We start from the raw sequence: 24,946 nt of genomic DNA on the forward strand, positions 1-24,946 counted from the left end.
TAATAAGGGTACCTGGGGAGCTAACTTTTCAAGTCCTCAGCATCTCAATGTCTTTTTTTCTGCTGTTGTAACTGAATTCTAAGTAAAAAAAAAAAAAAAAGTATGTTTATCTTCGGAGTTTGTAGGCAATATATATAACATCCACTACCACTGATGAAAACTTTGATGCCAGTTTGACATGGAGAATTTTCCTTCCTCCCTGAAAATTTCTGCAATCTTATCTTCATCCTTAAAGCACTGAAATTTCACAAATACATACCCACGGATGACTTGTTTCCATTAATTGTGCTGGATCTCCATGGGTCCTTTTAATATAAAGACCCCTCTTTCCTGGCCCAGGAATGATCTTCCTTTGCTTTCCTGACCACGGCCTCCCCTCTCTTTCCTTCCGTAACTTCTGTGAAAGCCGAGTGTCACACCGTGCAGCTTGTATTCCTTCGGACTTGGATTTCCATTTTGGAAGATCACTTTATCCTCTTTTTACTTACGTTTCATTTCAGCAATCCTTTTAAACAATAAATCTAACGGCCCCTCTGGGTACCGCCACTGCTCCTGCATTAGCTCCTTCATCGAGGCCCTTTTTCCTCGTCCACGCTTGCAGCTGTCGTCCGCCCGGTGACCCGCAGCTCTGAGCATGGGAGCTGGTCTCCTGCGCTCTTGGGTCAGCTGGCATTTTAGGAAGGCCTCCTCTCTGAGAGGCAATTCTGAGCTCTCTGCACGAATAAGACAGGCAGGCTTCGCCTGACGTAAACAGAAAAGAGCCTGACTGTTGAGCAGCGGACGCTGAACAATGAGGAGGGCTTTACTGTGGGACCAAAGTCCACACGGAAAGTCCCAGTTCTCCCAAGTTCATTTCGTGTGTACAGAAGAATCAGTTTTTGCCTGTTCTGGCTGATCCCACACCCCAGCTGCCTCTGCTCTGAGTGTGCGCACATGCACTGGGAGGCTGGGGCGCAGGGCCCTGGTGACCATGACAATTTTATACCTAGCTCCTCAACTGGACCCTGTTTTGGGAATCCTCAGCTCTAAGTTATTACCACTAAAACAGCTGGTGGCTTTGAGCCCCTCCAAGATTCCTCTGCAGACAATAACGCCTTCCCCACCTTCACAGGCCCAATGGCAATACACAGGCTAGAGCTGTCTCATCTCCTATATTCCTTTTTCTTTTTTTTAAGACTTTATTCATTATTTATTTGACAGACAGAGAGAGATCACAAGTAGGCAGAGAGAGGGGGAAGCAGGTTCCTGCTGAGCAGAGAGCCCGATGCGGGGCACGATCCCAGGACCCTGGGATCATGACCTGAGCCGACGGCAGAGGCTTTAACCCACTGGCATCTCCTATATTCCAAACAAAGTTGCTGATATCTCATTTGTTGATGAATTCTCTCCCCTTGGTTTGCTATTTATTGGCGAATGGTTATGATTCCCCCACCAATGTTCTGTGCTATCATTTTGATGAGGTTTTAAAATAGGCAGGTAGCAAGTACCAGTGTTCAGGGTCTATCCTCTTGACCGGAAGACTTATGGCCTAGAAGCTTATAGTGGCAAGTTATGACACACAAGAACAGAGAGAACAGCCTAATAAAACGTCATTTACTGATGAGTAACACTCACAAATATTTTAAACAAATAAAATTTGATCATTTGTGGCCTCGACAATAATAAACTCTATGGGGCAAAGTCCCCTATGACCAACCTAGATGGATAAGAATTACACAATATCTAGAAACCACTTTGTAAGAATGAGCGTGTTGTATAATTTGATTTTGTAATCAGGTCAGGAGTTCCTTGGGATGTGCACTACGTGCGCTTTCACAGAACAGCTGCCCAGAAGGGGACACAGGACACAGTCAATCCTCTTCTTTAACAAATAAGAACAGCCCAGGAACTGGGGGTGTGCGCTCCGAGGTCCAGGAGCACGTGATGTCACTGGCTGGGCCCCCCCATCCTGTCCACCAGTACAGAACAGCCGGGGCCCCTTCCCTCTTTTTAACATCTTGTTCATGGGTAACTGAAAAGGTAATCGGAACTTAACAGAAATATTGTTTGGGCTGGACTGCAAACTGTACACAAGCTGGGAAACAAAATGTGACGTCAGAAAAGCCACCAGCACGTGAGGACGGCCTGCACAGCCTATGTGCGCGTGTTCTGGGTTACGGGTGCTTTGGAGGGAAGTGTGAGCAGCACAGTGCCAGGAGCATCACGATGCGGGGGTCTTCACTGTCGGTCCCGGTGGCACCAAGCGTCAGCGGAGCCCCCAACCTACCAACACCCAGATTCAGCAGCACGTGCACGAGAAAGGTCCGCCAGCCGGCAAGTGAAAACTCCCTAGAAAAAGTAGCACTTGCATATGGTGTCTGTCGTAGTTTACGGAGCAGTTTTTAAAAGGCGGCCGAGATAGGGACTTCGCAACAGCTCAGCAATACAGATAATCCCGTCACTGTCACTTCACAGAGAAAGAGAAGCTCACAGACCCAAGGAGGTGGCCCTGATGAGGACCCCGCCATGCAGTCAATGACGTAACCCCAAACCTGCAGCACACGGGATGCAGCCTGTCCTTCCCCTGACCACTCAGCCCCTCCCGCCACACAGGTCCGCGCTCGTGTGACAGCTGTGCCCGCCAAGAAGAGCCACGGCCTCCAGCTGCCTGCATTCTCCGGTTCCTTCCGACGCCCCCGATCGCCCCCTGCAGTCCTCAGGCCTCCGTGGGCGCAGACGGGAAGCGACTACTGGGACCGCGCACTTTCCCTCCTTGGCCGCCGCTGCAACTAGAGATGAGCACGTTCCACTGCCCCGTCCGTCCTCGCTGGCGGAGGCTCAAGGAGGTGTCGCCCATGGGCGACACTCTATGCCCTCGGAAAGCAACCCCCGCCCTGCTCCCTTCCCCCTGCTGTGTGTACTGTTCTCCGGAGGCAGCTGCCACTGGTTCCACACGGTGGACAGCAGAAGTGCCGCAGCGGGGTCCAGCCGGCTCCGGCCCAGAAGCCCGAGTCCCAGCCTCCTAGGCGGGTGGCAGTGTCCCCAGCTTCAGCCCCACGGTCCTGGTCTGCCAACGGTGGCTCCGGACGACCGCGAGGACGGCCTGCAGGCTGGCGCGATGGCGAGCGGACTGCCTGGCCTGGGGGCCGCCCAGAGCCCACTAGCCCGGCACGCTCCGCTGCGGGGGGCGGGGGCAGGAAGCACCGGGCCTGAGTCTGAGTCGGTCAGGCTGTCCCACTACTGCACCGGCCCGCCGCGCAGCACAACGCTTCTGCAGGGACAACGTCCCTGGGACGCCGCAGCGGTGAAAGCTTCGCCACGTCTCCGTCCAAGCCCGGCAGCTCCCGCTTATGCTTCGCACGGGGTCATTACAGCACCCGGTGGTGAGGCTGAATGTCTGCTCTTTCTTTTCTTTCTGGAATGGATCAACAAGATATTAAGATCGCTTCAGTCAGCTTTCCTGTCGTCTTCACGCCGACAGAAATGAATCTTCAATCACCAGGCGCGAGCGAGCGGTGCGGGGAGCGAAGAAGGCCTGGCGGCGGGAGCGCCTTCCCTCGACCCGGCGCGACGACCGCGGCCTTCACAGCTTCTGCGCGTAGCAGCTCCCGTCCTGGCCAAGGAAACGCGGCTCTTCGCTGGGCCCCACACGCGCTGCGGCCGCCGGAGTCGGACGAGACCGGGCCCGCCGCGGCCCAGGGCAGGGTGGCGGCGAGGGCGCTCTGCAGGCCGCGCTTCGCTTCCTCAGGATGACAACGGTCCCCGCGCGCCGTCGGGTAAACGAGCCGCGGCGCCTGTGTCCGCTCTCCTCGCCCCTGTGCTTGCAGAAGGCCACGGAGGCCGCTCTGGTCTCCTGCGGCCCCAGCGCCGCGGCCGTCACCTTCCCGGGCCCAGCCCGTCTCCGGACACAGGATCCGGGCGCCGGGAGCCGACCGCGCCCCAGGCCCGCAGACTGCCCGCGCTGCGGCGTGAGGCCGGCGTGAGGCCGTGGTGAGGCCGTGGCAGCCGTCCGCGGGGCAGCCCTGCACGGCCTCTGATGGCCTGCGGCCCGGCGCCCTCCTGCGCTGCGCTCCATCTTTCCGTCCGTTTAGCGCCGGCAACGGGCACTCCGCGTGCTCCCCCCGGCAGGGGCTGCTCTCCTGCGCGCCGCTGTGTTTTCCCGCACTACGCGCACCTGATACACAGTAAGGGCTTCCTCTAATACTTGAAGAGCAGGTGAATACACCGCAGACTCCGAAACAGGCCGGGCCACACATCCAGGCACAGCAAATGCTCGCGAGCAGAAGGACACGACGCGGCGCGTGAGCCTTCGCACCTGAGCGGTAACCGGCTGGGCTTCACCGCCGGGGGCTTGGCGGACGGAGTACGGGGTCGGCGGCACAGGCTCCGTGGCTGCTGCCAACGGAAACCAACTTGGGCGGATTTACAGACCGAGAATTCACGAAAAGGTTTCTGGGCGCCTCCACGGAACCAGGAGCGCTAAAGAACTGTGCTGAGAAAGCAGGGAGGAACCAAGACTCCCCGAGCGAGGATGACAGCCCCGCACCCCAGCGAGGCCACTCTAGTAAGAAGCCTGCCCCCCAGGGTGTGGACAAAGCTGCCAGGGCCGGAAGGAACCCTCCACCCACTGTCCCTACTTCTGAGGTCACGTTTTGACACAAAATCCTGAGCAGAAGCCTCCGCTAGCAGCCACCCAGTCAGACCCATAGAGCAGGGAGCCACGGCCTTGGAGGAAGGGGCTCCGATGCCGGGCAAGTGCACACGCGGCAGCAGAGTCCGTCAGGACAGGTAAACACGCTTCCCCTAAGAGCCCCTCCTGGCCCGCAGACACCCTAATATCCGCACTGCCAAGGACTCCACCGTGCTCGGCTCGTGATGCGTCAGTGAATCGGCTGCCCACAGCACCGTGTGTGAGAGCAGCTCCAAACGCACATGCTAGCCTTCACACATCTGAGCGGCGGTGCAGATCTCTGCAGTATCAACCGGCACAGAAAATGTCACACAGGCGCCGGGGGGGGCTCCGTCCGCCGAGGGTCTGCTGGACTCTCAGTGCAGGGCGTGATCTCAGGGTCCTGAGACGGAGCGCTGCCTTCAGGCCCCAGCTGGGCGTGGAGCCTGCTTCAGACCTCGCTCTCCCCCTCCAGAAGGAAGGAAGAAACAGACGGACAGAGGGAGGAAACTGCCGTCCAACTTAAGGTTTTCAAAATAAGGGCACCATTAAAGTGTTTTGAACTGCCCGCCTTTACAACTGAACAGAAATGATTTTCAGGGCATCTGGAATAACAGGAATATGTGTGCATTCATGAAGCAAATCAGTGAAAACCTAATTACACAGTGACCCAAATAACAAGGACTGGGCTGGGGGGGTGGGCACTGCTCCAGTTACAGAGCAATCACTGACTCTTGACAATTCAGTTGTTTGCATCTAAAAGGAGCCTGGGCTCTATGACTAATGCTCTTTTTGCAGCTTTAATTTTACGCAGCCACAAAATACAAACAACTCCTGAATCTAAATCTACTTTATTTCTCACTTCTCAAAACTGTGCAAGGACCAGCCAGCTTCTCTTGAGTTTGAGAGAAATAATCTGTTCCTTTCTTCCTTAGGCTCAAATGATGTGCACAAAAAGCCTCCGCAGGTCCACCAAAGGCAGAGGAGCGAAACAGCTTGTACAAGGTCTCTGGAATCTCAAGAATGTGTCCCCAAGGGCACTGAGATATGCCTAGTTAAAGACAAACTATACCAAGGAAAGCAGCAGAAACAGAACACAAATGTGCTAAAAACCGATCCAAAGAGCACGTAAACAAAATTTCGAGGTATGCCGCCTAGAACTCCGGGGAGCTACAGCATTCAAAAAAACAAACAAAACAAAACGAAAGGCTTCACGACAGGCTTCACTCAAGGAACACTTCCTCAATACCTACCAGTTAACAAACCCGGGACTGGACGCTGCCGTGAGTCAACCCAAGGGACCAGATCCACCCCGGCCACACACGGCTTCTTCTGTTTGCAGTTTCAGATTTTTTTTTTTTTTTAAGATTTTATTTATTCATTTGACAGAGATCACAAGCAGGCAGAGAGGCAGACAGAGAGAGAGAGAGAAGGAAGCAGGCTCCCCACTGAGCAGAGAGCCCGATGTGGGGCTCGATCCCAGGACTCCGATATCATGACCTGAGCCGAAGGCAGAGGCTTATTAACCCACTGAGCCACCCAGGAGCCCCCAGATTTTTTTTTAAGTAAACTGTACCCCCAACGTGGGGCTTGAACGCATGACCCCAAGATCAAGAGTATATGCTCCACCAAATGAGACAACCAGGAGCCCCCAGAACCCTTTTAAAGTGGCACCGCTGACTCCTTCCATTGTCACAAGGCCGGAGTCAAATCCTTGGGACTGTCACCGCACCTCACAGGTGAGAGACAGAAGCACGGGGAAGCAAGTCACTTTCCCAAGGCCACAGAGCAAGGATTCCACCCACTCCAGGGCCACTCCTGGCAAGGTCAGTGGTTTTACAATGGGTCGTATCTTCTCTGCCTCTTTCAGAAACCCTGAATTAATATATGGCTGACTTCAAAGTCGCTCATTTCAACTGTCAGGTATTTTGGTACCTACAGATCATTAGCTTTAGAGGAGTGCTGGAGTTCTTCCCTGTTTTTGCAAGTACTTGTTTCTGGCTGCGTATGAACATGGAACTTTCCCAATCATGTTTAAAGTTGGCCACAGCAAGAGAGAATTCAAATATATATATCCAGAGAGAGAGAGAGAGAGAGAGGATATCTGTATCTATATATTCTCAACGACAGGAGCCAGTGGGTCCCATCATGGCATCAGGCAAAAGTCTGCTTGATAAACAGGTCCTTGGTTTTCATAAGATATCAACGATCCCAACAGGCCAACCTCCAAACTTAACAAAACCGCACGACATAACATCCAACGGGGAAACGGACAATGACCATTTCCAGACGCTGCTTCTGCCTCTGAGACGCTCATGGTCATGTGTGATCATTAACAGGTCAACGAATGAGTGAGTTCCAGGGCCCTGGAAATTATGTTCATGACATGAAAAGTGGCCTTGCTGACATCGCATCACTATTTCCAGACAGTGCACTTGAACATCAAATAAATCTCACATCATGGAGATGTGCCAAAAGCTAGTGACCTAGTTTCGTCAGGGTGGTAAAGGAACAGCAATCTGTCCTTCGAGAACAGCACCAAAATAGCTTCCTGAAGCACAGCGTCACGTTTCTAAAAAGTTTTAAATAATTTTTCCATGCAAGAGCAAAAATAATATCCAGAGTCAGTATCAAACATGAATTTCCTCCACGTGAGCCCGTAAGTCCATGTGAGCTCTCAGAACGTTATCTCTACTTTCAGCTTTTGTGAAAAATGAAGGATGAGTAGAATTAAATGAGAAAGTATTTCCAACATCTACCAACAGCCATACCAGCAGACTTAGATTACTTTTGAGAAACTCCATAAAGGTAATTCGCTAACTTTGAAAATTCCAAAGAAAAATGCAAGTATGAAACAAAACTTTTAATTACATGACATGTACATAAAGATATCAAGAACAACGGAGCCCGCAGACAGCATCACAGAAGCAAAGCCTGGCACGACCAGCAGGGCCCAGAGCAATCGCTTTCGGACAAAGGAAGGGCAAGAAGCCGGTCTGAAGACCCCGGGACCAGGAAAGATGAACTCTGAGGTCCACTTCCGAAACAAAGGACGTGAAACATGGGATAAAATTACCTCTAAGAATTCATTTTATAACATCTGCAAACTGTAATGTCTGCATGACACACACATATAACAAAGCAACTCCAAGGCAGAAAGAGAAGGCTGCGTAAGGCACATCTGGAGCGTGACGCTCAAATGAAGGGTTCTTAACCCTCACAGGTGGGTACGCGAGACGTCAAGGTAAAGACACTTCCTGGGAAAACGGGCACATCACACTGGTGGAGTGCTCTAAACCAAAATGAAGACATGTGCCATGTCTAGAGGGCGCCTGGGTGGCTCAGTCAGTGAAGCGTCTGCCTTCAGCTCAGGTCATGATCTCAGGGTCCTGGGATCGAGTCCCACATGGGGCTCTCTGCTCAGGGTGAAGTCGGCTTCTCCCTCTGCCTCTGCCTCTACCCCTGCCACGCCCCCCACACCCGTTCATGCACACTCCCTCTCTCTCAAATAAATAAAAATCTTAAAAAAAAAAAAAAAAAAAGCAACGCAAGCACTGGGGCAAAGAAAAGGTAGAATTAAGGATCAAAAAGCAGGAAGTCATAAATCAGAAAAGAGAAAGAGTCAAAGAAAACAGAAACCGTAAATCTAAGAGTCGGTTCTGTGAAACAGGAAATCGGGAGAAAAGGGAAGGAAATAAAAACAAATTGAAGAAAGAAGAGAAACACCCAAATGACAGAAAATTCAAACAACGACAAGAAAACATAACATAAAAGTCTATATTCATACATCTGAAAATCTGGGTAACGTTATTTCTCTAGTAAAGTCATTTATTACAAGGGAATTTTAAAATGTCCAAACATAGCAGGATACACAAGTAAAATCAGCACAAAATTTCAAAGACGAGTTAATGCCATTATTTCAACTATTCCAGAAACCAGATAAATAATAAGACTTCTAAATAATTTTTTAAGATGTTAAACTACTACCAAAATCTCACAAGACAACATATGAAACAAAACTCCAAACTAATCTCACCTATAAAAAAGATACCCAAAAAGTACCGTTCTCATACAGGCACCTCGAATCCAGAAGTATCATTAAGAATGAAAGAATAACACAGCACTGTCAGAGCAGTTCATTCAAAGACAGCTACAATCTTTTACCAATAGAAAATGTACCTAAATATTGCAAGTACCAAAATAATTCAAGGTTATTCATATATCATAATATACCCCCATGAGATTATGGATATATAAAAAGACCAGGAGAATGCTTTACGGTGAAACACTGAAGTTCTTCGGCTAGTTGTAAGACAGACAAGCAGAGACACCTAAAATACCAGCGAATCCAAAGCAGCAAGTCTCAGAAGGGAACGTCCAGTCTGGTCACACTTTTAGAGAAAACAAGCCCGTGGACGCCTGTACTCATACCCTGGGAGATGCATTTAGAATCGGGAGGGAAAGCTCCAAACCACTATGGGCATGATTACTAACGGAAACCAAACCAAGGGACAGTAGACAACATAAGCAACCGCTTTTAAGAAATTCAGTTACTAGAAGATTAATTCTGAAATTCCCCAAAACTGTCACCCATTATTATTTTGTATGTCTCATCAGACATTATTAGTGTCTATGTTTCTCTTTAAAAAGCCCCCGCAATATGACATTTGTATGCAAGGGCTCCGGAAGGTAAACTCTCACGTAACACTACCACTTCTCCTTCAGGGAGGGTACCGGAGGCCCGCCGGCAGACCCCCCAGGAGGCCGGGCCTCGTGGGCGCCCCGTTCCTGGCTCCCTGCTGGAAGACGCAGGGCGGGGAAAGCAGGGGCTGTGCTCAGGAGAGAAACTCCAGAGGCAGAAGGCGAGGGCGACGTGCCGGAAGAGCACACAGCCAGCCACACAGAGCGGGGCCGCACACACGCTCCCAGAAGGCTGCTGTGACTGCTGGTGCACGGGGGCCCGGCAGACACCCAGTGTCACCTCAAAGGAAAACGCACACACAGTCAAAGGGGAGATGCCTGACTGCAAAATCACATTGTGGCTTACGGTGTCACCCCGCTTATACCAAAAGTCTAGTAAAAGCCCATTTTACACACACACACAAGAAATCTGAACATTAACCCACGTTTCTTAGTCCCGCCACAACCAGGCCACACAGCGCGCTCCTGACCAACCAGCGCCACCACCGTCCGCTGTCACGGAGCCCTTCCCAAGGAAGCAGACCTCGGCAAACATTGCATGCCAAACAGCTTTTAAGATCTTAAGATTTCAACATTGTAGAAAACAGACCCTGGAAGGACCCTGGCAAGATCTCCGTGAGTGGGAAAATCACCATCAGGACGCGTACACTGAGAGACCCTTTCTGCTTAACGGTCAGTAATTGAATAAAATAATGCGATGGATTCCAGGTCCAGACAGTGGAATACCAGGACCCTGAGCCGACCTCCTCCCGTGAGCACATCAGATCTACAGCTAAATACAGAACAATTTCCTATAAAACACCCAAAAAGCTGGCTGAGGAGTTCTTACACAGTGGGTGAATGAGAGAAAACCCGCGCAGAAACAGCAGGAGAGGCTGAGGGACCATCTGGCCGTCAGCGCCCCCCAGCACGGCGACACACAACCAAGAGCGAACTCACGAGCGCAAGACTGTGCCTGAGCAGGAAAGGGCTCGAACTTCACCGCGGGCAGCACCCACGCTTCCAGCCCTGCGCCCCGACAGATGAAAGCACAGAATGTCTAGTTTTGAAAGTCATCAGAATTCATGCCGGAAAACCCGCAGGGTTAGTGACCTGAGAAAGAGACTTCAACTGGCTGCCCCCCGGACCCCCCCACCCCCCACCCAGCAGAACACAGAGAAGCACCCAGTGTTCCTGTGAAAGAGGCCTAGTTCGTGTACTCCGTAACTTCGTGCTGGGGGCCGCATCTCACGCAGTGCACGTCCAGGGGCTCCAGAAATACTCTTCAGGAATTACAAGGCTGGTGGCACAGCTGTGTGCACCCCCCCCCACCCCGATTCACCCCAGGTCTCCGGCGTCTTCTGGAAATGAGCCTGCGTGCAGGGACAGCACGCTCATTGTTGTGCCGACAGCCCTCGACCCCCTGGCTCTGGGGGCAAGGCTTCCACGTCCTGTACATTATGTGGAACCCAGGGCACACAATGGCAAGTTAAGTGTTCCGGGTCCCACAAAATGGACCGTGGAGATGCAGCCCTGGACAGCCCAGGATTCTGGTGACAGCAGCTACCCACTTACCTTCACAGCTGTGGCCAAGGGGCCACACATCGAGGAGCCCACCACAATCCCCACAGCAGGGGCCACCTGGGAGCGCTCCGTCTGCTCGGCTCAGGTCGCTGAGGAAGAACCCTGTGCACATCTGGCAGCCCAGCATTTGTGGCTGCCGCCCAGAAAGCCTGGATCTAGGGGCCAGCTGGGCCGTGTGAGCACGTACAAGAGGACAGCGACAAACCAAGTCACAGTTCCTGACCGGCTGTCGCACCAGGGCTCAGAACGGACAGGAAACGGACAGAAACACCCCTTGCCAGTTGCCCCCAGGGGTGTGTCTGCAGACTGTAAAGCTGCCGCATCACGGTGGGGCTTGCAGGCGGCCTGCGGCCAGACGCTCGCTGAGACCTTCCCCTGTGGGGCACTGACAGGGCAGCCGCAGCCTCCATGACGGGGAGTCACTGAGGATGAAGCAAGCCGCTCGGACCAAAACCTGGTTGTGAGAAACAGCTAAGAGCTGTGTCAGACGTGAATGACAAGGCTCACTTCCACGACTGGGAGAGGCAGCGGTTCCACCCAATGCAAAAAAAGCCAACACAGACTCAAAGAAAAGGAAAAACCCCCGAGGATACATCCCAAGGGAAAAACCAAGACGATGCCTCACAAAAGGCCTCAATGAAATGGCTCTCAAAATGAGGGCCCTAAAACTGCTCACGGAAGACGGGAGAAGCATCTGTGAACAGAGCGGCAGTTTGAACAAAGGCGAATAAAAGGTGGTGGACAGAAGTCACAGCCTTGAAACACAGGACGGCCACTGTAAAAAACCCCAGGGGGCTCACGACAGACTCAGCAGAGCAGAAGGAAGGATCAGGGACCTCAGAGACCTGCGGGACTCTCATACGCAAGGTGGGGGTGCCCGCGGGAGGGGAAGAAGGAAAAGCAGCTTAAGAGGCTCATCAGACGCCGCGAAGAAAGCCGGCACCCACGCGACAGAGGCCCCAGGAGGGGAAAGAGAAAAGAGCAGAACCCTTCTTGAGAAAACAATGGCTGAAAATGCCCCTGACCTGGGGGATTAAGGACATAAGGTTCCAGGAAGCCCAGAGAGTTCCACACAAGAAAAACCCAAAGAAACCCGCACCAAGACATATAACCAAATTGCCAAAAGTGAAAGGTAAGGCGAGACTCTCAAAAGCAGCCAGACAAACACAACTTGTTATAAACAAGGGGCCTTCCCCAAGACCTTGGGCAGATTTTTCAACAGAAGCTCCGGGCCAGGACGGAAGCGCACAGAATGGTCCAAGTGCTCAAACGAGACCTCCAGCGGAGAATGCCAGGCAAACTGTCCTCCCGAATTGGAGAGAGTTTCCTCAAATCACCGCTAGACTGGCCTTCCAGAAAAATCTTAAAGAAATGGCTTTAAGCTGAAATGAAAGGCTACTAATTACTAGCAGGAAAGCCTATGAAAGTATGAACCTCCTGGCAGAAAGTCCAGAGTAACTTAATGCTGTGAAGGTGGTGGGTCAATCACTTCCTCAGCCAACATGAGGTACCACGGAACAGGCAGTCAAAGGGACTGGCACCCCGATGTGTGAATGCAGCACGCAAGGATGTGAATAGCATGGATCATCAGAAGCAGCACCCGTGAGGGGGAATGACGCGCAGAATGCATTCCAGCTTCACCCGACGTGGATGAACCTCGGTTCTGAAACGTGAGCGTCTCGGTCACCACCCGCACAAACCAGCAGCAGACCCACTGCAGACCAAGGGCGAGGGGTCCGCTCCCCACACAGAATGCCATCGAGCCACAAAGGAAGACAGCCCAAGAAGGAAGACAAGGAATGACAAAACCACAAGAAAACCATTAGCCAAGTGGCAGTAAATATATACTGATCGGTAATTACCCTAAGTGTAAAACGATGCGACGTCCAGTCCAACGACACAGAACCGCTGAAGGAATGAGAACAAAATAAAAGCTGCCTCGGAAAGACAGACTCGAGCTCAAAGGACACAGGCAAACCCAAAGTGAAGGGTGGGAAAGGTCTTCCACACAAACGGAGCCCAAACACGGGACGGCTCCGTCAGTACCGGGCGCAGTAAGCGTCAGGACAGAGACGGTCATAAAAGGAAAAAAGGGAGCGCCTGGATGGCTTTGTTGTTGCTGTTGTCTGCCTTTGACTCTGGTCATGTTCCCAGGGTCCTGGGGTCGAGCCCCACGTCCAGCCCCTGCCCAGCAGCAAGCGCGCTCCTCCCTCTCCCTCTGCTGCTCCCCTGCTCAGTCTCCCTCTCTCTAATAAAGTCTTTAAAAAAAAAAAAAAAAAAAAAAGACAAAGAAGGCTGTTATGTAGCGACAGGAGTCAATCCAAGAAGAGAACAGCACAGTTACAAACACTGATGCATAAAGCGGACATTAACAACAAGGGGAAATCGACACCAGTGCACCAGTAATGGGGACCTGAACACCCAACTACACCCCAGTGTACAGACTGTGAAGACAGGGAACCAATAACAAAACACTGTTCTAAATGACACATCAGACTGGATGGACTTAACAATCGTTTACAGAAAGCTCTACCCTAAAGCAAGAGCATTCTTCTCAAGTGTGTGTGAAATACTCTCCAAGATAAATCATAGGTTAGGCCACAAAAACGGTCATTAAGCTGAAGGACACGGAAATCAGACCAAGCATCTTTCCAACCACCATGGTGTAAAGTCCGCAGTCAATTAAAGAAGAAAACCAAGAAATTCCTAAGTATGTGGAGCTTAAATAATACACCACTGAACAACCAGTGGATCAAAGAACTCAAGAAGGAATAAAAAGTTCTCCTGAGACACAGAGAGTGGGGGAAGATGGAGCAGGAGGGTCCTGAGCTCCCCTCCGGCCACGGACACACCAAGATAACAACTACGTATAAAGCAATCTGCTCTTAGAACATTCTGAAGATCAGCATAACAGATCATTCACGACCGAAGACATTTTTGAAAAGGAAAGGAAAAGAAGCCGCATCCAGAAGGGTAGGAAGGACGTAGAAATCCGCATCCCCATGCCCACTGCGGCACTAACTGCAACAGCCAAGACACGGCAGGACCTAAGTGCCCGTGGACAGACGAATGCTTAATGCAGCTGGGGTGGCTGTTCTGCAGTGGAATATTATTTCAGCATAAAAAGCAGGAAATCCTGTCATTTGTCCACAACCTGGATGGACTTTGAGGACATTATGCTAAATAAGTAAAATATGTTAAACAAAGACAAATAGAAGATGTTCTCACTTATATGCAGAACCTTAAAAAAAAAAGAAAAAAAAACCACCACAAAATCATAAAAAAGAAAACAAATTGGCAGCTGTGAGAGGAGGGGCGGGGCACGATGGTGAAGACAGTCTAAAGGTGCAAACTTCCAACCACACGGTACGCAGCCCCGAGGCTGTGGTGAGCACACTGGGGACTACAGTTAGTGACACTTGCTGCAGAATAAAAGTGACTAAAAGTAAATTACGAAGTTCCCATCAGAAGAAACACTTTGTAACTTCGTGGGGTAATGGATGCGAACTAGATGCGAACTAGATTTAGTGCGGAGATTTTCTACAACACATACACAGAGAGAATCATCGGATCGTACGCGGGAAACTAACGTAACGCCACATGTCCACTGCATCCCGATACAAAATTAAATAAATAATAAACAATGCAATTAATGGATGCGTGCACAAGTATTCACTTAAAAAATAAGAGCTCGGGACGCCTGGGTGGCTCAGTTGGTTGGGCCACTGCCATCGGCTCAGTTCATGATCCCAGGGTCCTGGGATCGAGTCCCGCATTGGGCTCCTTGCTCGGCGGGGAGCCTACCTCTCGTTGCCTCCACCTGCCTCTCTGCCTGCTTGTGTGTACTCTCTCTCTATCTCTGGCAAATAAATAAAATCTTAAAAAAAAAAAAAAAAAGAGCTCTTCCTCTTCCAGCCATGATACGGTAGCAAAGACTTGATTTACCATCTGCCTGAAACAGCCAAAATTCAGTTTTCTTGACAGTGGACATGAGGCAACATGGGACAGTGATGACAGGAAAAACAAGCAAGGTGGGCCCTACTTCTGCACAAACTTATCAACCAGAAAGAGCTGCCAGGACACAGTACAGGGGCAGAAGGAGGCCAAACCCAGTGCACCTTCAGTGAAAGATGAGCCGTGGCCCTGAGGGACGTGGGTTAGGGTGTGTGAGACAGAGGTGAGACTCCAGAAATCTGAAGAGACTCCCTCCTGCACATTCAACAGAGTCCTGAGCCCTACACATGTGAAGAAATTCCTCAAGGCCCAGGAAAGAAGCACGTAAAGGGAGCAGAGTCAAGAACCACAACAAATACCAAGCAAAGGGCAAGGAAGAAAACCATACCAAGGCACAGCGTGATTCAAGCCGCTCACAGGGAGTGATACAGAGAAGATCCTAAAGCAGCTCTAGAAAAAAACATGCTGTGCTGGAAGAACAAAGGTAAGGACGGCAGCAGGGCCTCACAAGAAAGACAGACTCAGCTAAGATACCGCTGTCACAGTACCTTCAGCACACTGAAGATGAGTAAGCCAACCCAGAACGCTACACCCAGCACATATGTTTTTCAAATACAGAGTTAAAGACTCTTTTGGATATGCCAAAGCCAAGGAAACTCATCAGCAGTGAGCGTGCACTACAGAAGTGTTCCAGGAAGACGGATATTGGTAACAATCGCAAGTATGTGTCTCCACAAAGGAATAAACGAAGTGGGAACAACTGCAGAAATAAATGTATGACATTTTCCTAATTACTTACATCTCTTAAGAATAACAGATTTTGGGGGGTGTCGGGTGGCTCAGCCAGTCAAGCATCTGACTCTAGAACTCAGCTCAGGTCTGACTCTAGAACTCAGCTCAGATCTCAAGGTTATGAGTTCAAGCCCTACACTGGGCTCCACACTGGGCATGAACCTACTTAAATTTTTAAAAACAGAATAATAGATTTTTTTAAACAAAATTAATCGTGAAGCATGCGTTTAAAGCATACATACGATAGCACTTATATGAAAGTACTTACTGTAACATTCCTGTATATGAAATGTTTTATTCATGTGATGGTAGTCTGTCATAATGAAAGATGTACAGTTCCTGCCCTAAAGCAATCAATAAAATAAAGAATAATAGCGAATAAGTCAACCAAGCAGATAAAACAGAATCATAAAAAAATATTCAATTATGCCATACAACGGCAGAAAAAAGAAAAAAAGGGGAACAGAAACAAGAAATAGAGAATAAATATGAAAACGAGAAATTTTTAAATATCAATAATCAGATTAGTAGTAAACAGTCTGAATAGTCCAATTGAAGGCAGCCATCGTGAGACAGGATGAAAACGCAAGAACCAACCATATGCTGCCTACTAGCAACATGTTTTAAATAAAAAGACCCAAATAGCTTAAGAATAAAAAGGCAGGAAAGAACAGATGAGGCTAATACCACCCAAAGTAAACTGGAGTAGTCACATGAACACCAGGCACAGCAGAATTCACAGCAAAGAACATTACCAGGGATAAAAAGATTATTTTAAGATACACAGAGCAACCCGTCATAAGACATGACAAAACTAAGTGTTTCTACACCTAACAGGGACTCAATACTTGAAGAAAATACTATAGAACTGAAAAGAAAAACAGAAAATTCACAATTATAGTTAATTCACATTTACAGAACATTCTGCCAAACAACAGAACATAAAATTTGATCAGGAAAAATTAACGACCATGGAGCTGCCTGGGTGGCTCGGTCGGTTGAGCGTCTGCCTTCAGCTCAGGTCATGATCTCAGGGTCCTGGGATCAAGTCCTGCATCAGGCTCTCTGGTCAGTGAGGAGCCTGCTTCTCCCTCTCACTCTCCTTCTGTGTTCTCTCTTTCTCTCAAATAAATAAATAATACCTTAAAGAAAAGAAAAAAGAAAAATTAACGACCTAACAAAATAAAGAGAGTTACACGGTGTTCGTGGGTCTCTGAATACAGTCGCAAACTCCCCGGAGGATTTTCCGTAGAAATTAACATGTTGATTCATACAGCAATGAAAAGAATATAGATTAGACAAAACAACTTTGACAACACGTAAGAGGGCTAACAATACCTATTTTCAAGATTTATTTTAATGCTACAGTAATCAAGACCATGAAGTTTTGGTATCAAGATAGACAAAGATTAATGGAACAGGAAAGAGCCCAGAGAGAATCCTACACACACGGACACCGCATATCTGACAAAGGTGCGAAGGTAAGTAAGAGACCAGAACATTCTTTTCCACACACACGGGGCTGGAACAGTCAGATGTCTACATGCAGGCATTTATCAGTACACTATACACAGTACACTATACACAAAAATGGACTCAAAATGGATCATGGATCTAAATGTAAACCGAAACTACAGAAGTTCTAGAACAAAACATAGGAGAAAGCCATTTATGACTGTGGTTTAGGGGAAGATTCCGTACACACAACACCAACATCACAGTCCATGAAAGAGTAGGTCGATAAACTGAACTTCATCAAAATTAAGATTTTGTTCTTTCAAAGAACTGCTAAGAATAAAAAGTCAACTCACAGATGGAAACAAAGTCTTTGCAAAGCATATACTGGAAAAAGGGCTTGTATCTATAAAAATAAGAAGAAAACACATCAAGAATTTAAAACTTAGAAATAAAACAATCCAATTAAAAGTGGGTAAAAGAGGGGTGCCTGGCTTGCTCAATCAGTTAAGCGTCAGTTAAGAGTCTTGATTTTGGCTCAGATCATGATCTCAGGGTCCTGAGATCAAGCCCCGCTTCAGGCTCCACACTCAGTGCAGAGTCTGCTTCTCCCTCTCCCTCCCCACGCCTGCTGCTCGCTCTCTCTCTCTCTCTCTCTCTCTCTCCCCCAAATAAATAAAAACACTTTTTTAAAATGGGTAAAAGATCTGAGGAGATACATCATAAAAGAACCAGAGATGTCAAGGAAGCACAGGAGAAGATGCACAACATCATTAGACATTAAGGAACCACCAATCACGTCCACAGGAAGACTGTGCCAGGCTTGGCGAGGAGGCAAAAGACGAGGGAAGTCTCATTCCTTCTGCTGGGGACTCTCACATGCTGGTCCAGCCAAGTGGGACAACCAGTTTGGCCATTTATTAAAAACATAAATACGTACTTAATCATATGAAGCCATTCCCATCCTAAGCATTTACCCAAATAACTGAAAATGTATGTCCACACAAAGGCCGGAGTGTACAGCAAATGTGTACAATATATACAAATATTTACAGCAGCTTCACTCGTAAGACCCCCAGAACTGGCGATAAGCCAAGCATCTATCCAAAGTGATCAAGCTGTGGTATACCTATACAATGCAGGGTCACTCGGCCATAAAAAGGAATTAAGTATGTTAATTCACTATAAAGTAGATGAGTATCAAAATAATTATGCTGAATAAAAAGGCCAGGCAAAGATTACAGAGAATATTACATTTACATAGAATACTAGACCACGAAAACTAATCTATAGTGACAGAGAGTGGTTCAGTTGTTGCGTGAAAAAGCTTTTGGGGGTGACATATTTATTCTCTTAGCTGTTGATGGTTTCACGGGTATACAAACGTCAAAACTCACCAAATATTTTTGCTAAAAATACACGCAGTTTATTGCACATCAATTATAAACTAGAGCTGTTAAAGTTATCTTAAAAATAAGAAAAATTACAGCCAACCACCACTCAGGAACAACACAAGTCATAATAACAGAATGGGTGTCAGTACCGCCCAGGAGCCGCCTAGCGTCACGTGGACACACCTTCATGTTCCCCCTCTTTCTTCTGTCGTGTCTATCCGGTATTCAGTCCATCCACCTGCTTCTTATTTTGGCTAATGTATTTGTCACCCCTAAAGTATGATACTCTGTATCTTTTCTTTCTTTTCTGAAACTTGCTGTATTTCCACCTGCTTGTGTGGTGTAAGGCCTAAAATTAAGGCCCAACAGCACGTGCTTCCTATCATCTAGGGACACCAGATGAGCCGCAAGTGGCCTGAGCACAAGCCCCCCACTCTGCTCCCACGGATAAGCGCCCTAGACAAAGAACCCTCCTCACTGAAGAGACCAGGCCGGGTTCCTACTCATCTCCGGGGAGTGGGTTCCAGCGTCAGACCATGGAATCCTTCAAACAAGCCCGTCAGGGCACCTGGCTGGCACAGTCTGGAGCATGTGACTCTTGCTCTCAGGTTCCTGAGTTCCAATAAAATTAACAAGAAAAAACCAAAGCAAAAACAAACAACAAAAAAACCAAGCCTACCACACCGTCCTGTGGGACGCATGGGCAGCCCACCCTCCCGTCGCTCCGAAGCTGGCTTCTCGCAGCCATGCCGGATCCTCTACTCCAGATCACACCCGCGCTGTGGCCCCGTGGGGTGTCCGCAGTGTCCTCCTCCTCCTCTGGAATGGGAACCGATGTGACTGAGAAACCGCTCGCGATCACATCTCTCCGGGTCAGGCGCGAGGTGTCTCGTCATTCCCAGACAGCCAGCACGGGAAGCCCTCGTGCACGGGCCAGGTGGAGAGGAGGAACCTGGAAGGTTCACCCTTACTTCTCGGAGCATTTTTACAGTAAATGCTTTAAAATCTTTCTCAGGTAATCCTAACATCTACAATCTTAGAGGGCATCTGTTCAATGTCTTCTCCCATGCAAGTTGAGATTTTCGGGTTCTTCACACGCTGAGTAATTCTGGCCTGGACGTTTCTGTTTCAGCGTTCGGTCAATGCTACACGGACTCAGGCGACACATCCCAGCCAGCCTTCTGTGGACTGTGGCTTCAGCGCCGCTATGTTCGTGAGGACTTCGGCCAGTTTCGGATCCGGGCAGTGGCCCATCTCTCGGTGCAAGTCCTCAGCGTCTGATCTTCTGTGCAGAATCAGACACACGCACGCACAGCCCAAGAGTGAGTCAGGAGTTCACAAGCGACGTGAAGGGATCTCCTTCCTACGTCCCCCGCTTGACCATCTCTTGGTATTTTCCAATGCCCTAGGGCTCCCCCAGTTTGGACCTCCGTCCACAACCCTGGGGTTGTCTACACCTTGCTCTATCTTGCACTTTCAACAACTACACCTACGTCCAAGGCAAAATGCAGACGGAGAACATAAAGCAGCAGGAACTTGCCCTCACCCCCTTGAGACAGCAGCTCTTGTGACTGAGAAAGGTTCTCTTCCCTCTGAATTCCTGACGTTTCGGGTTCTGCCTGCCACAGCAGTCCCTACCAAGAGACTCATCTCCCATTTCCCAAACTTGAACAAGAAAGATTCTCTTGAAGTTCTCTCTGGCTGTGCCAATGGCCCTTTCTGGGATTTTTTTTTTCTTTTTTTTAGACCAGAGGGATGGATGCCAGGAAGAAACTGAATTCATACTTTTATTTTCAGCCCACAGCACTCTCCTAAACTTCACACTTGCACAACCTACTGCTTAATACGGCACTTGGATGTATAACAATTATTTTTAACCAAACAATACTCTTCACTGTGTCTTCTAAACCTGCTCTTCCCACATCTCTGCTGAAGGGAACCTTTTCCTCTCGGTCACTCCAGCCAGAATCCCGGCAGTCGTCTTCACACCGCTGCGCTCCGTCAGGAGAGTCTCCAAACCGCGGCACACCCCCGGGTTCCACCGCCACGTCCCAGGCCAAGCCCCGCGCCCTGCACCTGAACCGCAGCCACAGGCCCCCCGCAGGCACGCGCTCCGCCTCTCACCGGCCTCGCCGCAGAGACCAGAAAAATCTTTAAAAGCCTCCGACCGCACTGCCCTCTGCTGAGACCCTGCCGGGGGCCCTTCTCATTCAGGGTGGACGCACGGCGGCCAGTCGGGGACCCCCTCGCTTCCCTGCCAGCAGCTGCTGCCAGTCTCCTCCCGCCCAGCGCGGTGCCGGTGTCGGGGCAACGCTCGCCTCCATCTGCGCGGCTCAGCCCTCGACTCCCCCATCGTCCCTCCAGCCCCCGCGGTCCGGCGCAGGCCCCTTCCTCTCCTCTCCCCAGCCCTCTGCGCTCCTGCCCCGCGTCCCAGCGCGCCGGGCGCCAAGCCCCCGGCCCTCTGCGGAGCAGCCGCTGCACGGCCGCGGGGACCTGTCCTTCCCGGTCACGGCCGCAAACGCGACCAGTGCTTCCTGCAAGCACACACCCCCTCGGGCACCGTGCGAGCAAAGCACACGGCAGGGGGCCTGGAGGCTGAGACTGAGCCGAGAAGCCACCTTGGGGCCCCTGTGAGCGCACACCGAGAGCGGGCAGAAGCCACACTGCTCTGTCGCAGTCGTGAGCCGCCCGAAGCCTGTCCGAGTCCGGCGAGTGAGCAGAGGGCAGCTAGGGTTCTTGCGCGCCTGCTCTCTGCTGCCGGGTCTGACTCTGACCCGGCAATTCGAAGGGAACACTGCCGAGTCACACGCACGATGTTCCCTCCACTGCGACTAACGCAATGGCCCGTCCACAGTGTGGAGTCCACAAACAACTCTCCAAACACTGCAGTTAGAAGAGGTCCCTGAACTACATTTTTAGTACAAAGAAACGGGAGTCTGCAGAGTAAGCAGCGTGTTACTAAATGCACCTAACGGGGCGCCTGGGGGGCTCCGTGGAACATCTGCCTTCCGCTCAGGTCATGACCTTGGGGTCCTGGGATCGAGTCCCACATGGGGCTCTTTGTTCAGCAGGGAGCCTGCGTCTCCCTCCACCTCTCCGCTGTGCACCACTTTCTCTCTCAAAATAAAATCAATAAAATCCTTAAAATAAACCAACCAACAAACAAATGCACACACAAGAGAACCAGAGAGCGGGCCTCCGCAGAGGTCAGCCGGGGAGCGGGCACGAAGCCCAGCAGTGCTGCCCACGGCTCGCAACACAGGTAAACGTCCGACCTCAGGGGAACCTCGTAAGAAAAGCAGTCTTAGTTTTGCTGTTACACTATTCTTCCTCCTGAAACAGTCTGACCTTAATTAATCAGATTGGGTACAGAAAGGTCTCTTGCTATTTGTGAAAACCAAATTCACCCTCGCAGGATAAAGATGAGTCACTACTAAGGATGTTCGCAAGAAGCAGCTGCCATTCTGACGTGAATTCTAAGAGGATTTCAACAAAGGTTACGAACAACACTTTCCAAATGACTACGGTGTTCAGGACAACAGGCGCGCAGGGTCTAAACATCCACATTCCTTCACGGGCACACCCTAAATGGCATTCCTGCTCCCCGTGCCCAGAGCCGCCTTCCTGCAGGGCCCGGCCCGCAGACGGAAGGGACCCCCACCCCATGCGCATGACGCCGGCGTTCTCGAGTTTCCTTCCTCTTGCTTTTATTTGGGGAACGGTCAATGCCAACCGAGTAATTAAAGATTATTTTCCTAAAAGGTTTCTAAAAACAGAATGTTCAAAGGTTAGTCCTAGTTAGTCACCACATGAAGTAAGGGATCAAAATTACTGTCCCCCAAAGCGGGACAACCTACCACCGAGAGTCACCGCTAAAACGAGAAACGGAGCACAGCCCACTGAGTGTTCTTGGCTCAATATTTTCACCTACATCTAAATTTGAGGAAATGACTCAGTCATATCCAGAATGTGTAAACCTCAGTAAGATAATTTGCCTGAATGCTTAAAAAAAAAATGTGTTATAAAAAACAAAGAGATGGAAGACTGGTCTAGATTTAAGAAACAAAACAGTAAAACCCCATAGATCTAACCAAATACAACATGAATTATTAACTCGATCCTGAAGTGAAAAAGCAAAGCCAAAAGCCACCACAAGCACGGTGAGCCCCGTGGGGAACCTGAAATTTGTGCTCATCTCGTGCGGGGTGGCGGCAGTTCTGTGGTTCTGTACGGGTTTCTTCCCAGGAAAGGCGCTGCTGGCACATCCAGGGTTCACCTGCTCATTCCGAAACGGCTCCGCAGGAACAAACCGGTGTGAACGAGCCCAGGAGGGGGCCCGAGGGGACCGGCAGGGCTCGGTGAGGCAGATAAAGAGGATCAGTTTTCCGCCTTTCAAATGTTCGGAAGTTTGAGTATTCCCAACACAAAAAGCTGGAGGAGATCTGAGAGAACCATGGGGCGATGAAAGCAGTGCGGAGGGTTCGTGCCCCCAACCCCAAGTCCTCCAGTCGAAGCGGCAAGAAGCACAGGCCGGGCACGAGGCCGTCTGCCACTGCTTTCTGCACGCACTTACGAGAAATGTCCTCCACTGTCACAAGAACTCTAACCCTCTGGACTTGGTTTTGCTTGCTTCTCGCGAAGGCGTTAAAGGGCAGTGTCATCAGAGGGGCTGTTTCTGGAAGGGACCTTCAGCGTGCACTGCTGGAGCGCTCGCCGCTGGGAAGAGCGGAGGAGCCGCAGCCGCCGTTGGTAAGGAGAAGAGGCCGGAGGCCAGAGCAGAGCTGTGAGCCGCACGGAGACCCCCAGTGTAATTCAGGATGCTGTACCAAGGTCCTTGGGGACAATCTTAATTATTCTCAGATCGGCTAGTGCTTTCACTCATTGACATTGTGTATTTTGTATTTTATAGTATGTGTCTATAATCAAACATACATATTACGAGTAAAAGCACGGGTTAGAGTATATGATACTTCGTCACGTTTAACTTTTCCAATCACATCTGCTCTCACACTATTTAAAGATGTTCAACTCAGACCCGTACGTTCCGCATTCCTTTCCATCAACTACTTCCGACAGTCGTCCCTGAACAAGCTCTCGTCTCATAGACAATAAAATTTAGAATACTTGTTGGGCACAGCAAAGATGGCGCTGGCCTGCCTCCTCTTCCGGCTAGAAAAGGCGCCAATTTCACAGTTTCGGTTCCTGAAACCTATGGCACTTCCTCCTCTCGCCCGATCTTATTGGCTCTTCCCCCTCTGTCCTCACTTCCCTTCTGCTGCTCTATATAAGGTGTGCCCCTGCACAATAAAGTGAGATCCTGCTTCGACAGATCCCCGAGTCTGGTGTGGTTCGTTAATGCGCCTGGACTCGCGACACTCGCCATCCCGCTCAGCCCCAAGGGGAGCTACCGGCTGGCCCGGACGCTCTCCTCGTGCCTGTCGGCCTGCAAAACCTACCGGAGTCCGACAAATACTCACCTAAGAATCACACTATCGGTGATGGCCCACTAGTGCTCATGTTCACTAGAACAGTACTCTCCCCAAAATAACCATTTTTCATTTAACTTGGTTTGCGAAGATTTATAAAATATATCTTAAAAGGAACCGTATTATCACTCGGGCTCAAGCTCAAGTGAAAATGAAAGGAAGGAAGGAAACCTTTAGAAAGCTAAATGCTAGGCTTTGTCGACTGTTTCCCCGTGAGCTGTCATCCCAAAGGGGAAGAAGTGATGCCAACAGGACGGCCAGGGCCATCTGGCAGGGGGCGCAGCCTCTACGAGCCGGGAGGGGCTCAACCCTACCAGACCTGCAGCACCGCGGTTTCCAGTGTGCATGCAGTCAGACCCTGCACCCTCAGGAACTGACCGCCGTCTTCATATGACGAGGAAAGCAAAGCATTTGCTGTTTCCACAGTACTGTCGCTCCTGCCCCGTTCTCTACCCCAAGGTGGCCGTCACAGCTGGTCCCGCGTGAAGTGGAGGACCAGCGGAGCTGTGGACACGGACAAAGGCTCAGGGACGAGGGCCACGCTGCATCTGCAACAGGAAGCAAGTTCAGCATCTGCTTTTAGCTAAGAGGTCCACCAACAAGGGAGAAAGAAACTCCGTCTACACTGTCTATTCTAAGGAGCTCTTACAGCAGTTCACTGCCCAAAAGACGACATCTCAGGGATCACAGGAGCCAAGGCAAGTCTGTCAACTTAAAACCAACTTTAAGAAGGGGCGGGGGGGACGCCTGGGTGGCTCAGGGGGTTAAGCCGCTGCCTTCGGCTCAGGTCATGATCCCAGGGTCCTGGGATCGAGTCCCACATCGGGCTCCTTGCTCGGCAGGGAGCCTGCTTCTCCCTCTGCCTCTGCCTGCCTCTCTGTCTGCCTGTGCTCCCTCTCTCTCCCTCTCTCTCTGATAAATAAATAAAATCTTTAAAAAAAAAAAAAAAAGAA

General features: G+C 50.1%; 1 protein-coding gene and 1 long non-coding RNA gene across 5 annotated transcripts in view; both read right to left on the reverse strand.

Annotated features, from left to right (window-relative positions):
• The window catches only part of AUH (AU RNA binding methylglutaconyl-CoA hydratase), a 134,052-nt gene that overhangs the window by 46,200 nt on the left and 62,906 nt on the right, over positions 1-24,946 (reverse strand). The window lies entirely within an intron of this gene.
• On the reverse strand, positions 1,572-23,626 carry LOC131813090 (uncharacterized). Its single transcript, XR_009346592.1, has 2 exons — positions 15,927-23,626; positions 1,572-3,394 (listed from the first exon to the last, which is right to left on the reverse strand). It is a non-coding gene; the product is annotated as an uncharacterized LOC131813090 (long non-coding RNA).

Source organism: Mustela lutreola, chromosome 12, assembly GCF_030435805.1.
Source record: "Mustela lutreola isolate mMusLut2 chromosome 12, mMusLut2.pri, whole genome shotgun sequence".
Taxonomy (NCBI): Eukaryota; Metazoa; Chordata; class Mammalia; order Carnivora; family Mustelidae; genus Mustela; species Mustela lutreola.